Source organism: Mustela nivalis (assembly GCF_964662115.1).
Source record: "Mustela nivalis genome assembly, chromosome: 13".
Taxonomy (NCBI): domain Eukaryota; kingdom Metazoa; phylum Chordata; class Mammalia; order Carnivora; family Mustelidae; genus Mustela; species Mustela nivalis.
In genome coordinates, this window is record NC_139032.1 from 6,253,846 (window position 1) to 6,271,688 (window position 17,843).

Genomic DNA, 17,843 nt, shown 5'->3' on the forward strand with positions numbered 1-17,843 from the left:
GAAAGCCCATTAATATTTTATAATATTTGCTTTTGGTCTTTTTTTTTTAGATGAAAATATAAAAAATGTAAAATATAAAATCTGAAAAATATTTCAGATCAAATTGAAGTTCTTTTTTTCCCTATTCTGTTTTGTCCCATTCCAGAGATGAGTTTAAATTATATATACTTTTTTAAAAATAAGATTTTATTTATTTATTTGAGAGAGAGAGAGAGCATGAGCAGAAGGAGGGGCAGAGGGATAAGCAGGCTTCTCAATGAGCAGGGAGCCCGATGCAGCACCGGATCCCAGGACCCTGGGATCATGACCTGAGCTGAAGGCAGTTGCTCAACCAACTGAGCCACCCAGGCGCCCCTAAGTTGTGTTCATAAAATATTTTTCAATACTTCTGATGTGCATACTTACATGTCAAAGGACAGAATATACTAGCATATGTGTGTGTGATGGAATGTATTATATTCCAGGTTGCTTTTCTCCTTTGATATGACTTGCCCGTAAAGATCTCTGTCAGTGAGTGAGTCTTATTTGTGGGTATCAGTTATGGTATGTGACCTATTTGGAATCACTTATACCATTTTAATTTGTTTCTCTTTGCTCCTGGTTTTTAAATTTTGTTTGCCCCCCCACCCCCACCCTTCTCCTCTTTGATGGCATGATCAAGTTTTCTCTCTTTCCCTTTCTCTCCTACTTCGAAAGTTAACACATTCTAATTCTAGCCCCTTAGCAGGTATCTATAATTTTGTTACACACAACTCACAGTGTTTTATTTTATTTTTTTAAAAAGATTTTATTTATTTGACAGAGAGATCACAAGTAGGCAGAGAGGCAGGCAGAGAGAGAGAGAGAGGAGCAGGCTCCCTGCTGAGCAGAAAGCCCGATTTGGGACTTGATCCCAGGACCCTGAGATCATGACCTGAGCAGAAGGCAGAGGCTTAACCCACTGAGCCACCCAGGCGCCCCAACTCACAGTATTTTAAAATAAATACTAACGTTAATTTATCTTCTCCTCCTTCTAAACAGGTGAGGAATTAAGCCCATTTTTTTCCTACTACACAACGGTCTTCAACCTCCCATGTTACTGCTGTCTGGAGTTTCAGTTCTGCCTTGTTCTTAAATACAAAAGAATGGTTATTATTATTAGTTAGCTTATTCTATACCAGTTTTCTTTCTTCCTTCCTTCCTTCCTTCCTTTCTTTCTTTCTTTCTTTCTTGCTCCTCAATGTCATCTTTCATTCTGGCTTCCTGTTCTTTCTTGCTGGCATTCCTCTTGTGGTAGTGTTTTTGGTGAAGGTCAGTTAGCTGTCTTGGGCTTGGGATGTATAAAAAATGTACTTATATTACTTTCACTCTCGAATGATCATTTCTCTGTGGGTAGAATTCTGTCGTGTCGGTTTTCCCCCTGAACAACTGTGAAGACAGAATTATTCTCTTCTGGCATCTGTTCCTTCTGAGAAGTCTGCTGTCAGTCTGTAGCCAGTATGATCGTGTGGTTCTTCATTATAAGATAATCTGCCCTCTCTGTTTGATTTGCAGATTTTCTCTTTAATATTCTGTAGTTTCACTACAATGTGTTTGAAATTGTTCTTATTTATCCTGCTCATGACTTTTTGCTTATTTAGTCTAATTCTTTTGGTTCTGGCAAATTCTTTTCAGTTGTTTCTTTATTTCCTCTTTCCGAGTTTCTCCCTTCGATTCTTCTGGAATCTTGACCAGGAATTTACTGAATCATCTTCTTTCTTTTCTCCCTGTCTCTCACCATCTTGTTCGTATTCTTTTTATTTTATTTTTTTTAAGAGAATTGCAAGTGGGGTGGGAGTGTCAGAGGGAAAGGGAGAGGGAGACTCTTGAGCAGGCTCCCACTGGGCCTGGAGGTCGACATGGGGCTTGGCCTCGTGGCCCTGAGACCTGAGTCGAAACCAAGAGTCAGATGTTTAACCGACTGAGCCCTAAGGCACCCCAGGCATCTTGTTCATATTCTTAATTTTCTTTATTTCTCTGGACTGTGTGTCCTGTTATTTTTTAAGTTCTCGATTCACTAATCCTCTTTTCAGGTTTTTTTTTTTTTTAAATGAGCAATTTTCATTTTTGGACTTCTACTCAGTTCTTTTTCAAATCCAATTGTTCTTGTTTTCTAAGCTCCTATTCTTAGATAAGGGATTTGTATTTTTTCCCTTTGTGACAAGAATACTAGTTAAAAAATATTTTCAGATGCTCTGTTTTCCCATCCTGAAACTCTTTCCCCCTACACTGCGGTGTGATTGGCAGGGCTTCTAGGACAGGGGATGGGAAACACCCAGTGTCTTCTAAAAAGACATTAATCAGATTTATCATCAAGTTAAATTTTGTTCAGTTCCACAACAAGAAAAGTAACTTGAAGTCCAGGTTCCTTTACATCTAGAGAAGTTATTCTAACCAGCCATAAGTTCTAAATGGTAAGCCAGAATCAGAAAGGAGGAAGATATTATGTAGGGAGAGTGAAAGCCCCAAAGACTTCAGGACTTCAAGACCGTGGGTAGATGTGGGGCCAGCTATGGGAGCAGCTGTGTGGGTACGCAGCCTGTGCAGCCACCTAGGGCCCCATGCTTAGCAGGGCCCTGTACTTGGTTTAATGCTCTGCTGTCACCATCTTAAAGTTCCTGATAATTTTTGAACAAGGACCCCTTATTCATTCTGCACTGGGCTCCAAGAATTAGGTAGCTGGTCCTGGTTCTAAGGGAAGTCCTGAGAGACAGGAGGAGGAAGTAAAAGAAGAGCTGAACTTTATTGACCCTAGGACATTGTGGGTAGAAGAGGCAGGAGAGACAGTGAATGAGACACACAGATTCCACTTCCCCTGTGGCCCAGAAAGGAGGCTATCACTTGACTTAAGGGGAACACCAAGGTGGGATCCTTTGGTCTCACTTAACACTTTCGACTCTAGAAGAAGAATTCAGTCCCCTATCTCTAAAACTGAGATGATAAAGCAATCTGAAGGAGACTTTAAAATAAAATTTTTAAATTTTTCAAAGAGATACAACATAGTGAGTTTGTAAATTTACTCCCACTATTCTCAGGTGAACAGAGAAAATTTAGTTTAAAGAAATTTTTTATTCAAATTTCATGAATAGTTCCCATCCATATAGAAGTAGGAAGAAAAATCTAAATTTTAAGTTGAATCTAGTAAACCTGGTCCAGTGCAATAAGTCCCTTGAAGCTTAATTTTTTAAAAAAGATTTTATTTATTGATTTGACAGACAGAGATCACAAGTAGGTGGAGAGGCAGGCAGAGAGAGAGAGAGGGGGACGCAGGCTCCCCACCGAGCAGGGAGCCCAATGCGGGGCTCGATCCCGGGATGCCGGGATCATGACCTGAGCGGAAGGCAGAGGCTTTAACCCACTGAGCTACACAGCAGCCCCTAAGCTCAATTTTTGTTCTTGATTTAAAGGTTGCTCAGATTTCAACCATTTTCCCTATGCTCTCCCAGGTGGTGAGGGGGAGAAATAGCAAACATGGCTGTGCATTGGGCCTTGAAGGATGGAAACCACTTCCTGAGGATGGTCACCTGGCAAGACAGGAGCCTCGGTCAGTGATGGCACTACCAAGACGCTGTATCAGCCCGGGACGGCCTCCCTCCCCTGATCTTCTTTTAGGTGAGAAAGAAATACTTTTCTGTTTGGTTAAGTGATGATTATTTTAAATGTTCTCATAGGCAGACACACTTAACTCCCAACTGTTACAGATACTTAGGCTGACTCTGATTTTTGCTATCATAAGCTATGCTACAACTAGCACACGGATCTACACGTCTCAGCACATTAGTCTGAGAAACATTAGAACATAGTCCCAGAAGTAGAATTACCAATTAAAAGATTCATGAACATCTTTTATTATTTTGTGAAATGTCTTGCCTAACTTGGGAAGGCATTCTTGTTGAGGATGCTCCTGCGTAATGAACAAATGGGCTGAGAATCCCCATCCTGCATGTGTGGGGCACGGACTAGAGATACGGTGCCGGGAAGTGGTTGACAACATGGGACAAGCAGATGAAAGCCATTGGTGTATGTCAAGCTGAAACTCTATCATTGCCTTTACTGCAGTGGCTATGAGTCAAAATTATGGAAGATAACCCCAAATCATAGTTGTGTGTCAAGCCCGTCAGGCAGTTCTTCTTAAGTCTTCCTCCCTCCCTCCCTCTCTCTTTATTTCTTTCTTTCGAAGATTTTGTGTATTTATTTATTTATTTGGGAGAGAGAGGGCATGCACACAAGCAGGGGGGGGTGGTAGGGGGAGAAGCAAACTCTGCTGAGCATGCCCAATGTGGGGCATGACCCTAGGATCATGACTGAGCCGAAGGCAGACACTTAACCAACTGAGCCACCAAGGTGCCCCAAGTCTTTCATTTTATTTTATTTTGTTTTTTAAAGGTTTTATTTACTTATTTGACAGAAAGATAGAGAGAGAGCACAAGTAGGCAAAGTGGCAGGCAGAGGGAAAGGGAGAAGGGGCTCTGCTAAGCAGCGAGCACGATGTGCGGCTCGAACCCAGGACCCTGGGATCATGACCTGAGCTGAAGGCAGCTGCTTTACGGACTGAGCCATCCAGACACCCTAAGACTTTCATTTTAATTAAACTGTAAAGCAATAGACTCTCTTCACCACTACCACCCACAAAAAAGAGAGTTACTATGCTAAATCCATTTCCTTCTATGACTTTAATTCACTCTGGATTATTGGGAGATTATTGTTAGTAGATTGTGTATATCGGTAGTTTTCAAACTGCAACAAAAAGCCTATCAGGAAAAATGTAGATTTTTAAAATTTTTCCATGTATTCTGATTCGGTTGAGCAGAGGTGGGCCAGGAATATGCATTTTAACTGACACACAACTTTGAGAAGCACTTGTCCAGATACCTTAAAGATTTTTTTTCAGCAATTGACTGAAATCCCAGCCATCACTGACTCTCACTGCCTCACGGCCTATCAGTCCTTTCAGAGATGCTGACCAAAGATGCACAGAGAGGCACAACTGAGATTGGCAATTCGGGTCCTTCCCATCATTTGACTGACATCTTGTGGCTGCGGATTTAAAGTAATGACCACACTAATGAATAATGGAGATGGTATTTTAGGAATTATTTAATGTATTTTTTATTCCCCTTAAATCAAGATGCCATATGGCTCCACATCCTTTTAATCAATGACTCTCAGAGCTTCAGGGGCAGGGTAGTCACTGGCTAGAACACCAAAGTCATCGCTGAGCTTTGACTGTCAAATGAAGCTTTTTATGTTTTGTGTCCCCGGGGAAAATACTGTTGAAAGTTAGGCCCCCGTCAAGAGAGAAAGGGAATTTCTGAATTTCTAAAGCTCCTTTTATATATCATTTATTCCTAATCTTACTGGATTCTTAATAGAGAAAGAGATCTAAAAAATCCCTACTTTCCATATTTTCTTGAGGTTTTCTTTGCAGTCATGTACATGATTGATGTTTATATGTCTTTCATTCAGTGAGTGTCAAGTTCTTTAGCAATTAAAACAAGTGAGTTGATTGTACTATTCAGTCTCTCTGTGTCTGTGTTTACTTCTTATCTCCTGGATCTCACTGGTTTGAAAAAAGTATATTAAAATCTCCTACTATTACTCTATTTTATCTTTTTCTTTTAAAATTTTGCAAAATGTATCCTAAAACTTGAAAGACAAAAACAACAAACCCAACAGCATAATCTCTTACTCCCCTCATCCCCAGATTCTTACTCCCCAGAGGCAAGCACTCAATTCTGCTTTATCTTCTGCCATATTACAGAATTACAGGTAACTTTGAATTTTAAATTTTAAATGTTATCTATCTATTGACTTTTTACTTTGGAAAATGAGTTTGGGGAGAAGTGGAGATAAATGCCTCTATTCAGTCTGCCACGCTTAAAGTCTCTAAGGAAGGGGACAATGGGGGAACAAAGACAAGCGGTACGATGCGTGGACACTGGTTCTTCTTCTTCAGGTCAAAGCCCCAGTTGGTGGGGTGGAGGGTAGTGAATATTAGAATTAATAAGATATACTCAGAAGTATTTGTTGAGCAACTACTGTTTCAGTAAAATGACATCATGAGCTTGCATTATTTTGAGAGAAGAAGACAAATAAATATGTAAAATACATGTCCCTTGGTTAAAAAAAATAATAATATGCTATGAGAAAACAAAGCAAGGAGTTGGACAGCATGAAGAGTGGGGTTGGGGTGGGCTTGTAATTTTTTTGCTGGGGTTGTTATTGAAGACCTGACTGAGAAGGCAGTGTCTGTGTGAGTGCCTGTAGAGAGTGAGGAAACTGGCTCAGGGTGTTCTGAGAAGAGCAGAACGAAGGAAGGGCAGAGGTAGGGAATGAGGTCCAGGAGGTAAGGGTGGGCCCCAGTGGCAGGAAATGCTGAGAGTAGATTGTATAGGACCATGTAAGCACTTTGGCTTTTAGTCTGAGGTGGAATTTTCTGGAGATTTTTGAACAGAGTCGTGGCCTAATTTGACTTTGGTTTAAAGGAATCAATAAGGTTGTTATATAGAGAATAGACTGAAGGGAGGCAAGCGTTGAAGCAGGAGACCAGATGGGTGACCAATGCCATCCACGATCCAAGTACAGATAAGAATGAATTAGCTATCACTTGGCATCAAGTGATACAAACCAAAACTACAGTGAGACACCTCACACCAGTCAGAATGGCTGAAATTAACAAGTCAGGAAACAACAGATGCTGGCGAGGATGTGGAGAAAGGGGAACCCTCTTACACTGTTTGTGGGAATGCAAGCTGGTGCAGCCACTCTGAAAAACAGTATGGAGGTTCTAAAAAGTTAAAAACAGAGAGCCACCCTACAACCCAGCAATTGCACTACTGGGTATTGATCCAAAGTATACAAATGTAATGATCGAAGGGGTAATTGCACCCCAATGTTTATACTAGCAATGTCCACAATAGCCCAAATATGGGAAGACCTCAGATGTCCATCAGCAGATGAATGGATAAAAAGATGTGGTTTATACATACAATGGAATATTACTCAGACATCAAAAAAAAAAAACCCAAATCTTGCCATTTGCAATGACATAGATGGAACTAGAGAGTATTATGCTAAGTGAAATTAGTCAATCAGAGAATATCAATTATCATATGATTTCACTCATATGTGGAATTCAAGAAACAAAACAGAGGAACATAGGGGAAGGGAAGGAAAAATGAAATAAGATGAGATCAGAGAAGGAGAGAAACCATGAGAGACTCTCAGCTCTAGGAAACAAACTGAGGGTTGCTAGAGAGGAGGGGGCGTGGGGGATGGAATTAATTGGGTGATGGGCATTAGGAGGGCATGCGATGTAATGAGCACTGGGTGTTATATGGTAATGATGAATCACTAAACTACCTCTGAAACTAATAATACACTACATGTTAATTGATTTTAAATTAAAAAAAATACTTCACCCTTTGAAGTGAAAAAAAAAGAGACTCGAGTTGTAGTGGTGAAAACAGTGAGAAGTGTGAATTCTGGAAATATTTTGATGGTCGAGCCAACAAGGTTCCTAATGGATGAGTTCTGGTGGCCTGAGAGGAGAAGCGACAAGGAATTGTGGCCTGAGGAGCTGGAAGGTTAGAATTGCCACTTCGTGCATTGAGGAAAGCTGTCGAAGGGGCGGGTTTAAGGTGGAAAAGTCAGAATTTAGTTGTGGACAGGTCAGGTTTGAGATGCCTGTTGGTTATCCAGATGGCACTGTGGACTAGACAGTTGGATCTTGGAATCATCTAGACTATGTGGAGAGGTTGAGACTTGTGGTGAATTTTGGGAGTCGTTAGCAGAGGTGGCATTTAAAGCCAGGAGACTAGATGAGGACACCACAGGGGTGAGTTTACAGGAGAATTGAAGAAGACACCTAAGATCTGAGCCCTGGGTCACTCACAGTTAGAGGTCAGGGGAGGAGTCAGAGAAGAGTTGATAGATCATCAGGTTAGAGGAAGATGAAGATTTTTAGAAAGTCAAGTAAAGAAAGTAATTCAAGGAGGAAACAGTCAACTGTTAATCCTGCTGAGATGGGAAATAGGATGAGAACTGAGAACTGGCCACTAGGTTGGGCAATATGGAGGTCATCAGTGAACCTGAAAAGAGTCGTTTCAGTGGAATGGTAGAGGGGAAGAAGAATGGGAGTCATGGAGGAAGTCAGACTGGTACACAATGGAACACATGCCTGTGGGCTCAGAGAGCCCCGCTGGAAAACTCTCTCCCCCCAAGAGGGAACACAGAAATGTTTAGGGGTCAAATGGAGCAGAAAATATATAAGAGATCATGAAGCGAGACTTGATAGCCAGAGGATGCCTCCAGGACAACAGACTCTAGCTGTGGATGTTACCACAGTTTCCCAAAGAGTCAGGTGGGATCAGGTACCTATAGTGGCACGCAGGTTCAGGGGTCCAGGGAGAAGATCAGTCGTCAGCCCAGTGTCCTCATGGACAGCAGCAGGGATGTGGAGGTGAGTACGGGCGCCATCATTCCATTCCTGCCCTCCTGCCACCACAGTACACAGAAGCTTTCCCCTGGGCTCAGGAGTTATCCTGGGAAGGGAAATGGGAAGGGAAGGTAATTTTGAGAGATGGGACATTTCTTAGACACAGGAGTGAGATGAGACAATAAGAGAATGTTTCATACTAGAATTAACCAAGTTATATTTAATTGACGACTTGAATTCTTCCCCCACCCTTCTAACTTCTACCTCTTGGCAGACTCAAAAGTCAGATAATGTCAGTTGTGGGGAATAAAGAAAAGTGAGATAATTTCTTCTTATTTGATTTGTAGTTAGTAAACTTCCACTTGGATATAGACATTTTGGATTATTGAGGGATTTAAAAAACATGTTATTTCTGTCTTCTGGTGGCAATTAAAAGTTGGCCATGTAAGAAATACGAAAAAGTACGAAGTTTGGAGAAAGAAGGAATAAGTAGATCCAGACATTGTAGGGAAGTAATAACCTCGCACTAGACCAAGCCTTGAAGAAGATCTTGGGAAGTCACCACTGAACGGGGAGCAAAGCCACCTGTGGCCGGCATGTGTCAGATCTGGACGTCTGCCCCATCTTTGTGCCAGTGTCAATCAGTGGGAGACGTCCACTCTACCAGCAGAAACATCCTTCTCTTTTCCTCTCCTCCTCCTCCTCCTCCTCCTCCCTCCCCCTCCTCCTCCTCCTTTTTAAAAACAGAAAAAACTTGTCATGGAGCTTTTAGCATCCCACGTGGGTATACAATGACAATGAGGAAGCTTCCCGGTGGAATTAAAGGCACCAGCACCTGAGGGAGTGGGTCATCCAGAATCCTCTTACCAAGAGCCCAGCATATGAGAATGGCCCACCTTAGAAATGGAGCTGTTTCATGGTAGATGGCATCTGGATTTGGATGAATTTATTTTCCCTGCTTTCCTCCCCAAGTTCAGTCCTTCTGGGTCATTGGAAGAATCAATGATAATGTAATTAGAGTAGCAGGCATATCTAGGTGCTGAAAAATTGCTTGCTGTTATTATCAGAAACAGTGAGAATAGCATTAATCTAAGCCAGTAGTTTTCACAGATTTTTCTCAGAAGTCCATGGTTAAAAAAGGGAAATTTAATTTAGACCAATGGTTTTCAAATCTGGCTCTGCTTAGAATATTCTCTGAGGCTTGTTAAAAACATGTACCCGGTGTCAGTGCTACTTTTTGATTCACTAACTTGGGAGTAGGGAGTGGGCATCTCTGTGGTTTAACAGGTCCCACAGGTGTTGCTTCTGCACAAACCAGTGATTTCAGCCCTGGCTCTCTATGAAAATATTAAAATAACTGGGAGCTATGAACATTTCAGATACAAGGGCCACACTTTGGACCAACTGAATCAGAATCTCTAGGCAGGTGGGCACTAGTGTTTAAAAAACTCTCTATGGGATTTCATGTGCCAGGCACCTGGGTGGCTCGGAAGGTTAAATACCCTACACTTGGTTTTGGCTCTGGTCATGATCTCAGGATTATGGGATCGAGGTCCATGTTGGGTTCTGAGCTCCTTAGGGAATCTGCTTGTGGATTCTCTCTCTCTCTCTCTGCCTCTGCTTCTCCCCCCATGCTTGCTCGCTCTCTCTCTCTCTCTCTCTAAGTAAATAAATCTTAAACAAAAAAGAAGTTCTACACTTCAGTTTGTATCATCAGTGTCTGAGATGCTTGTCTAAAACCCCAGTGCACAGGCTCTCCTGGAGCAATTCTGAGCCAGATTTCTTTGGGCCCCAGGAATCTTCAACCTAGCAAACTCCACAGGCTCTTATGCATAGACCAATAATTCTCAAATTTGGTTGGAAGCACCTGGGGTGATTTAGAAAGGACTGATAGCTTGGTCTCACCCCCACCCCCCATATTCTGATTGAACTGGGATGAGGTGTGAACTATTCATTAAAAATTTTTAAAACTCTCCTGGGTGATTCTAATCACCCAAGAAAACTTGAGAACCAGTGGTCCCTGGATCAGTAATATCAGCATTAATTTCTCGGGACTTGTAAGAAATGCAGATTCTTGGGCCTCCTCCCAAACCAACTGAGTCAGAAACTCCAAGAGTGGAGCTCAGTAATCTGTATTTTAGCAGATGCTCCCAGTGATTCTAATGAACATCAAGTTTGGAGAGCCAGGGGTCTAGACCTTCTAATTAGCACAAATCAATGAGCAAGGACTAATGGATCAGATTAGCTGGTTGACATTTCGATTCAAGAGTCTTGGCCCAGTTATTTTCCATTGAGACAGTGGAAAAGACTGGCAGAGTTCAGGTTGTCTGTACACAGTTGTCCAGAGTGCACATGCGCCTCCAGGTGAGTGTGGGGCATGCAAGAGCTCTGAGGTCAGCCATGCACACACTGGTGCTTCCTCTGTTGAAAAGCCATCCGCTATCAAAAGAGAGGCCGTCCCACCCAAGGCAACCCATGGGCATTCAGCCACCATTCCAAGCTTCCTTGAGAGCTGCACTGAGACACCATTTGCAATGGACTGTTAAAATTTAGCTTCCTGGGCCCTACACCAACAGATGTTGCTTCTGGGATCTGGGATGGGTACCAGGGAATAGCACTTTACACAAGCACCCACAATGATGCTGACATAAGTGGTGTTTAAACCAAACTGAAAAATACTGGCTTAATGGGCTGTTGTCCTGAGGTTTGGTGAGACCAACTTATGAGACCTTCAGATTTTATTTTATTTTAAAAAATATTTTACTTATTTATTTGACAGAGAGAGAGAGAGAGAGAGAGTGTGTGTGTGTGTGTGTGTGTGAGTGAGAGAGAGAGAGAAAGAGAAAGCATGCACAAGTAGGCAGGATGGCAGGCAGGGAGAGAGGGAGAAGCAGGTTCCCTGCTGAGTAGGGACCCCAGTGTAGGGCTTGATCCCAGGACCCTGGGATCATGACCTGAGCCAAAGGCAGATACTTAACTGACTGAGCCACCCAGGTGTCCTGCAACCTTCAGATTTTAGCCCTCGGTTCGAGTCAGAAGGTTTGGGTTCCTCTGTTGATGTATGGACAGCAAATCCAGGTCACTGCGTGTGAGCTTACTGACCAAGCCCAGTGTCTGGTTCCAAAGCTCAGCTTCTGATGTCCGTGAGAAACTTCTTTTGTTCCAGGGCTCCCCAACCCGTCATCCCGTTGCAGTCAGGCTTTCTGGTAGTCCTTCTCCCCACTTCTCTGGGGCTTAGGAAATTCTGCAGTATGAAAAACCCCATCTGCCCCACCTGCCCCTAACGGCTCCTGACGGAGGCACATCACAAGGGGCAGGAGGCAACAGGTTGAAAATTTCCTCCACAGAGAAATCCAGAACGCTGCACATTATTTGGCCTCTAGGCGGTGCCAGCCTTTTGGAAAACAAGGCTGTTTATGTAACAGATTGGCGGTTTGAGCGGCTGTGTAAATGTCATTCTTTAAAAATAAAGATGAAACTCTCAGTTAACTCAAACAGGAGCAAATTAAAAAGTAGAGTGAAATGTCTACTGTGTGAATACAATTCATCCACTGTCTCTGGTACTTCAAAATGATACCTTTTCTCCAAATGATAACTGGCACCCTCCCACTGGCTTTAGCTAGGCAGTGACAAAACAACAGATCAATTCACTCACTTCAGTGAAGAAGAAAAATCCAGTCAGCTAGGCGAGGCTTCACGTGACTCATACACCTGGAGACCGAGTCCTTTCTGTGTGACTGAACATAGAAGCCGAGCCAGCTGCTTCATGACTGAGGTTTGAAGTTTATCCCCCTACATGTACTGAGGAGGTCGTGTATTGAGAGTCTCAGTTGTTTTTAAACCCAAAAGATGATTAGTTTTCCTTGTGAACTCACCAGGAAGGTCCTTGGAATATCAGTTTTCAACCTTTTTAAAGGTATGTCTGTAACACATAAAGCCACCTCATTTTGAGGGTTTTGTGTCTTGTTTGCTAATGCAGAATCTCAACCTTAGCTTCGAAATGGAATCCTTGGGAAGCTTTTAAAAATCCGAAGTTCCGGGGCACCTAGGTGGCTCAGTGGATTAAGCCGCTGCCTTCGGCTCGGGTCATGATCTCAGGGTCCTGGGATCGAGTCCCGCATCGGGCTCTCTGCTCGGCAGGGAGCCTGCTTCCTCCTCTCTCTCTCTCTCTCTCTCTGCCTGCCTCTCTGCCTACTTGTAATCTCTCTCTGTCAAATACATAAATAAATATTTTTTTAAAAAAAATCCGAAGTTCCAGGGCACCTGGGTGGCTCAGTTGGGTAAACGTCTGCCTTCAGCTCAGGTCATAATCCCGGGGTCCTGAGATTGAGCCCCGCATCAGGCTCCCTGCTCAGCAAGGAGTCCCTGCTCACCCTCTGCCCTCTCTCCCCCTGCCCCAGCTTGTGCCTGCTACTTCTCTTTTTCTCTGTCTCTCTTTCACTCTCAAATAAAGAAAATAAAACCTTCAAACCAAACCAAACCAAACCAAACCAAACAAAAAAACACCTCCAAGGCTCAGGCGCATACCCCAGTCCAGTTAAGGAAGGATCTGGAGGTGGGACCAGTCAGCAGTACTTTTTAAAAGCTCCTTAGATGACGATGTGAAGCCACTCCTTTGGTTTCTTCACTCTGTTTGCACCTCTTTCCTAGAGTTCAGGTCCTCGTCCCTCTCACTGCATGCAGGGACGTTGTCCAGCACTCACACTGCTTTCTCCCTCTTGCTGTCTCTGAGTTCTGCTCATGCAGACCATCCCCAGGGGGCCCATCTTTCGTAGCTTACACCCATCATCTCAGATTCACCTGAAATCCAGTGGCGGCGACCTCTTGACTTCAAGCTTGGGTCCCCAACCATGCAGCAATAGACTGGTGGACAGGAAAGCTATCTCTTAGATTGTTTAATATGTTGGTTCCAAAATACCAGCCCAGAGACTGACTCTTCTGAATAAGAATAATATATATACTAGACTCAACCCCGAAAGTCCCATTCAGTAGTTCTGGAGAATGATCTAGAAAGCTGGGTCTTAACAAACCAAACCTCCAGTACATGGAAGTAGCAGAATCTCGGAAGGAGTGTGACTTACTCAGTGTCACTTGATGTGTCAGGAAAAGACACAGGCTTGGAATGAAGTGTCCGGACTTCTATGAAAAGAAGTCATGCTATGGATAAATATAATTTTTGTATTACAAAAATAAAAATCGGATGAATTTTCTTTCCAGCCCTTCCCAGTCAGACATGAGGAAAACAGCAAAGCATTCTAGAAAGTCCTATCTGGTTTCTAGCCCCCGCTGAGCCACACATTAATTGTGAGGTTTGGGGCAAGGATTTTCATCTCCCTGAGCCTGTATCTTCATCTTTCAAATGGGCACTGCCTGTCTGATAGGGTTTTGTGGGAATTGAATGACGCGGTGTGTGTAGAGAGCGGGCTGAAGAGCCTGGCGCGGACTAAAGCCTTGAAACTGGCTGCTACTGTTCCTATTGTTATTGCTGTTTATGTTGTTCAGCACCTGTCTGGCTTTGCGATACGAGAGGAAGAGAGCCAAAATGATTGCCCGGGAGGGAGCCACCGTGTTCTTTCAGTCCGAGGATGTTGGAGACCCTCATCCAACGCAGCATGTTAGGAAAAAAGAGCTGCAGGCACCTGAAATTTCGTTAGCTCTCTTTTCCTGGTTTTAAATGAATACACGTCATTGTAGAAAACACTTGCAGTGTTCAGAATCCTTGGCAAATATTGCCTTCAATCTTTTAAACTCGACAGTATTATTTAAACTACAACAATTTAGTATTATTATTTTCAAATTAACGATAGCTTCAGCAGTTTTCTCTGTCGTTAATCTTTTCGACTGATCTATATCACTTAAATAGCTGCATGGTATCCAGTCATATGGCTGCATTTCATGAACTGTTTTCTGATTTTTAGACATTGATATTGTTTTGATTTTTGCAAAAATTAACCCTTCGATGGATGTCTTTGTAGAGAAGTCTTTTTTAAAGGTTCTGATGATTTTTTCAGCATGAAGTTCTACAATGGGAATTTTTGGATTAAAGGACTTGCACTTTTAAAGACAGAGAACAAACAAGAGGGTAGATGGAGGGAGGTGGACGGGGGATGGGCCAGATGGGGGATGGGCCTTAAGCAGGGCGCGCCTTGTGGTGACCACTGGGTACTGAATGGAAGTGATGAACCACTGAATCCTACTCCTAAAACCAGTAGTGCACTGTGCGTTAACTAACTAGGATTTAAATTAAAAATTTAAAAAAAAAAAAAAAGCCAAACAATAAAGATTCTTGCTAAGTAATTATCAGATCACCTTTTGGCCAATTGTACCAGTGCCCTGGAAGCCAGGGGCACTACCACCTTTGAGGATTTTTCTTTCCAATTTCACAGGTTAAAAAAGAACCCATTTTAGTGTATTTAAAGATATTTACTAGTAATGCTGGAATTTTACATAATTATTAATTATTTGGAGTTTGTCCCCTTGTTCTGTTTTTCTCTTGGAATTTAACATTTTCCTGGTCTGTTTGCTCCAGTATTTCTATATATAGTTGACATGATTTTGTAGACCTCTTTTCACAGATCTTTTAATGAATCTATAGTGTAATGAGTCTAAACATCAATCTACCGTCACAAAGGCTTACCACTAAAGGAAATGATACACATATTATATAGGACTTGGGATATTAACTCCAAGCAGCTAGAGCCTCACCTTTCCCTGAAGTAGTGGTGTGGTGCAACAGCATGTGGACCTGGGTCCAAATCCTGGCTTTGCCACCTGCAGGTTTTGGGGTCTTGGTTTTCCTATTTAATATATCTGAGTCTCATTTTCCTCTTCCATTAAATGGAAGTATTATATCTGGTTTGCAGGGTATGTGTGAGGATTCAGAGGAACGGTGCTTCTACAGACACCCTAATGCACACATCAGGGTCAGGCACCAGTCATGGAAGCATGATACCAAGATATTGGGTGTCCTGACCCAGGACTGTCACCCTGAGTACTGGTGGCCTGGTGTGGCATGGTGACTCTGGCCCTGTGGAGCAATGCTAGTTGCACCAGCAGTAAGGGTTTGGTACATAGCCTTGGACATAGGGATCTCTACAAGGATCCAGAGCCAAAGAGGAGGAAAGTCACGCATGCTACAAGGCCATGGAGAGGACTTATTTTGAACCTACATGAGATACTGTTTGCAGGCTCTGAAGGTTAGAGGATTTTGCAGGGAGAGGATTTTGGAGGGCGCTAGAGCCAAAGAAGTATTGTTTTCTGTTGCTGTTGTGACCCCTCTTTAACGTCAGGCTGTGGTCTGTTGATAACAAACAGATGGTGAAATGGAGCAATGACTTGCTAAAGATCACATGGCCCCTTCCTTTCAGACACAGGTCTCCTGACTCACCAGTTACTGCTCTTCTACATCTTGTCGTACCAAGGAAATGTTTCTGAGTCAGCAGATTTTTACATTAGGCAGTCATAGTACTGTATTAACTACTTGAGTTTCTTGGAACTAGACCCAGACACCAAGGACAGGGTGAGGGGAGGATCACTCAGTCCCATCACCGTGTGCCCTTACATCTGGTCCAGTGGGGAAGGGAACTTAGGGCACTTCAGTAAAGGACAAGAGGTGCAGGGAAGGCTTTCTTGGCTTCCTCGAGGACAGGTCTATAGAGATCTTGATGTTTCTAGGGTCCCTCTGGGTAGATGCCAGACACAGGCTGGTCAACAGCATCCCCTGGCCAGTGGGGTGCCCGTGGGCCCTAGAATCATCATCGCATTCTGCCCCTTTGCTTCTCACACCTGAAGTCTTTGTGTGGATAGGAAGCACATGAAGTTGAGGGCTCTTCAGACAATTTGAGCAAAAACCCTTTGCTGAGTAGCATTGCCGGTTATTTTTCTTTGCTTAATCTGGCAACTCTGTGAGCAATTAAGGAGTTGCTTTCGCTGAATCTTTTTGTTCAGCTGTCTACATTTAATTGATCCCACTCACAGGTTAGGGCTTCATTCCACTTCGTGCTGTAGACTTTAATCATCACAATTCTCATCGAGGCATTTCTTCGGCTTCTGATTTGTTTTGATTATGGCACTGAGATGCTCAGTAAAAATGGGTAGAAAGTGGTTTTTCTTCTGAGAATTGTTCCCATGTTACTTGTGGGTTGAAGGGAGCAACAAGGCCAGGCTCTTGAAGGTCAGAAGTAGGAAAGGCCTGTGGACACCCCTCTCCCTCATCCCGATGGCCTTCTGTTGTGCCATTGTGCGCAGAAATGGACGCCACCTCTTGCCTAGGTGGTGGTATGGGTGAGGGAGTGCGAGAATTTAAAGGAGAGGGTGGGCGAGGCCGTGTGGGGCCGGCATGTGGCGCCAGACCCATCGCTCCCTGGGCCAGGCCGCGCTGTTGGGTGTTCCCCAGGGTAACTTGTTGCTAGGAGGACGACAGTAACTTCCCCATGACAACCCTGGAGCAAGGTCCCTGGCATTGCAAACAGGCCAGAAGAGTCTGGCTCTCCAGTAGGCCTGCTGCTTAATGAGCATGCATTTGCACTGCTTTTGTTTCTGGAAGGGTGGACGGGGCAGAGGACAGTCACAAGCTTCCCAGCCTCTACAGCCATCAGCTCCTTGAAAACCCCACCTTTCCTGTCCATCTGCATACCCCCATGCTGCCTGTTTTCAGACTTGCTTGTTTGAGCTGGTTCTGTGCTTGCTCGCTTGCTTCGTCTCCTTCTTTCTTTTTAAATTTGCAGAAGGTCTGAATATTGTATCCAGAAAGCTCCTTTAGAAAAAGAAGGTTTAGAGCCTGCCTGGGGCTTGCCCTCTGCAGACAGTCTGCAGCTTGCCCCCCAAATGGCCTGTAAAAGAATCAATTCCTTTTCCCAAATGTGACTGAACCTGTGTGAGATCACACTGTCGAGTCACATTTGCTGTAACTGCTTGTTTGAGATGCAGATTCAAACCCCCTGAGTTATGAGACAGCATATTGCCTGCCTCATGAAGAAGTCAGTCTTGTTTCTAAGTGTTTAAGCCTGAGACAGCAAATCTACTCCTTTCCTCCCCCTAATGGGTCAGCACTGCAGACATGGTGACCGCTTTCCAGGTAGGATTTAAGGAATTCAAGGAGTTTCCAAAGCAAAGTGGTTTTCCCTGTTGTTGCCTGAAATTCTGTCTTTTTTGGTAAAACATTATTTTGACCCTTATGTTCACAAATTTCTCTTGGGACGAGATCTCTGATCAGTTGTAACACCTGGAAGTGACGGGGAGACACAGCAGGTGAAGCAGGGAGTGTCATCCCGTCTCCTGGCATCACAGTCGTGTCTCGGGTAGCCCTTCTCAAAGTGCTGGCGGAAGTTCGCGTGGCGTCTCTTGCAAAAAGAGTTTCCTAGCCAAGTTCATTTGGGAAACATTTGTG

At 43.5% G+C, this 17,843-nt stretch overlaps 1 long non-coding RNA gene across 1 annotated transcript in view; it reads left to right on the plus strand.

Annotated features, from left to right (window-relative positions):
• LOC309845915 overlaps window positions 1–5,787 on the plus strand; it is a 50,550-nt gene extending 44,763 nt beyond the window's left edge. The window contains exons 2-3 of the long non-coding RNA XR_014301591.1: window positions 3,465–3,630; window positions 5,723–5,787. This is a non-coding gene — a long non-coding RNA (uncharacterized lncRNA). The remainder of the gene's footprint in view (window positions 1–3,464; window positions 3,631–5,722) is intronic.
• The last annotated feature ends 12,056 nt before the right edge of the window (window positions 5,788–17,843 follow it).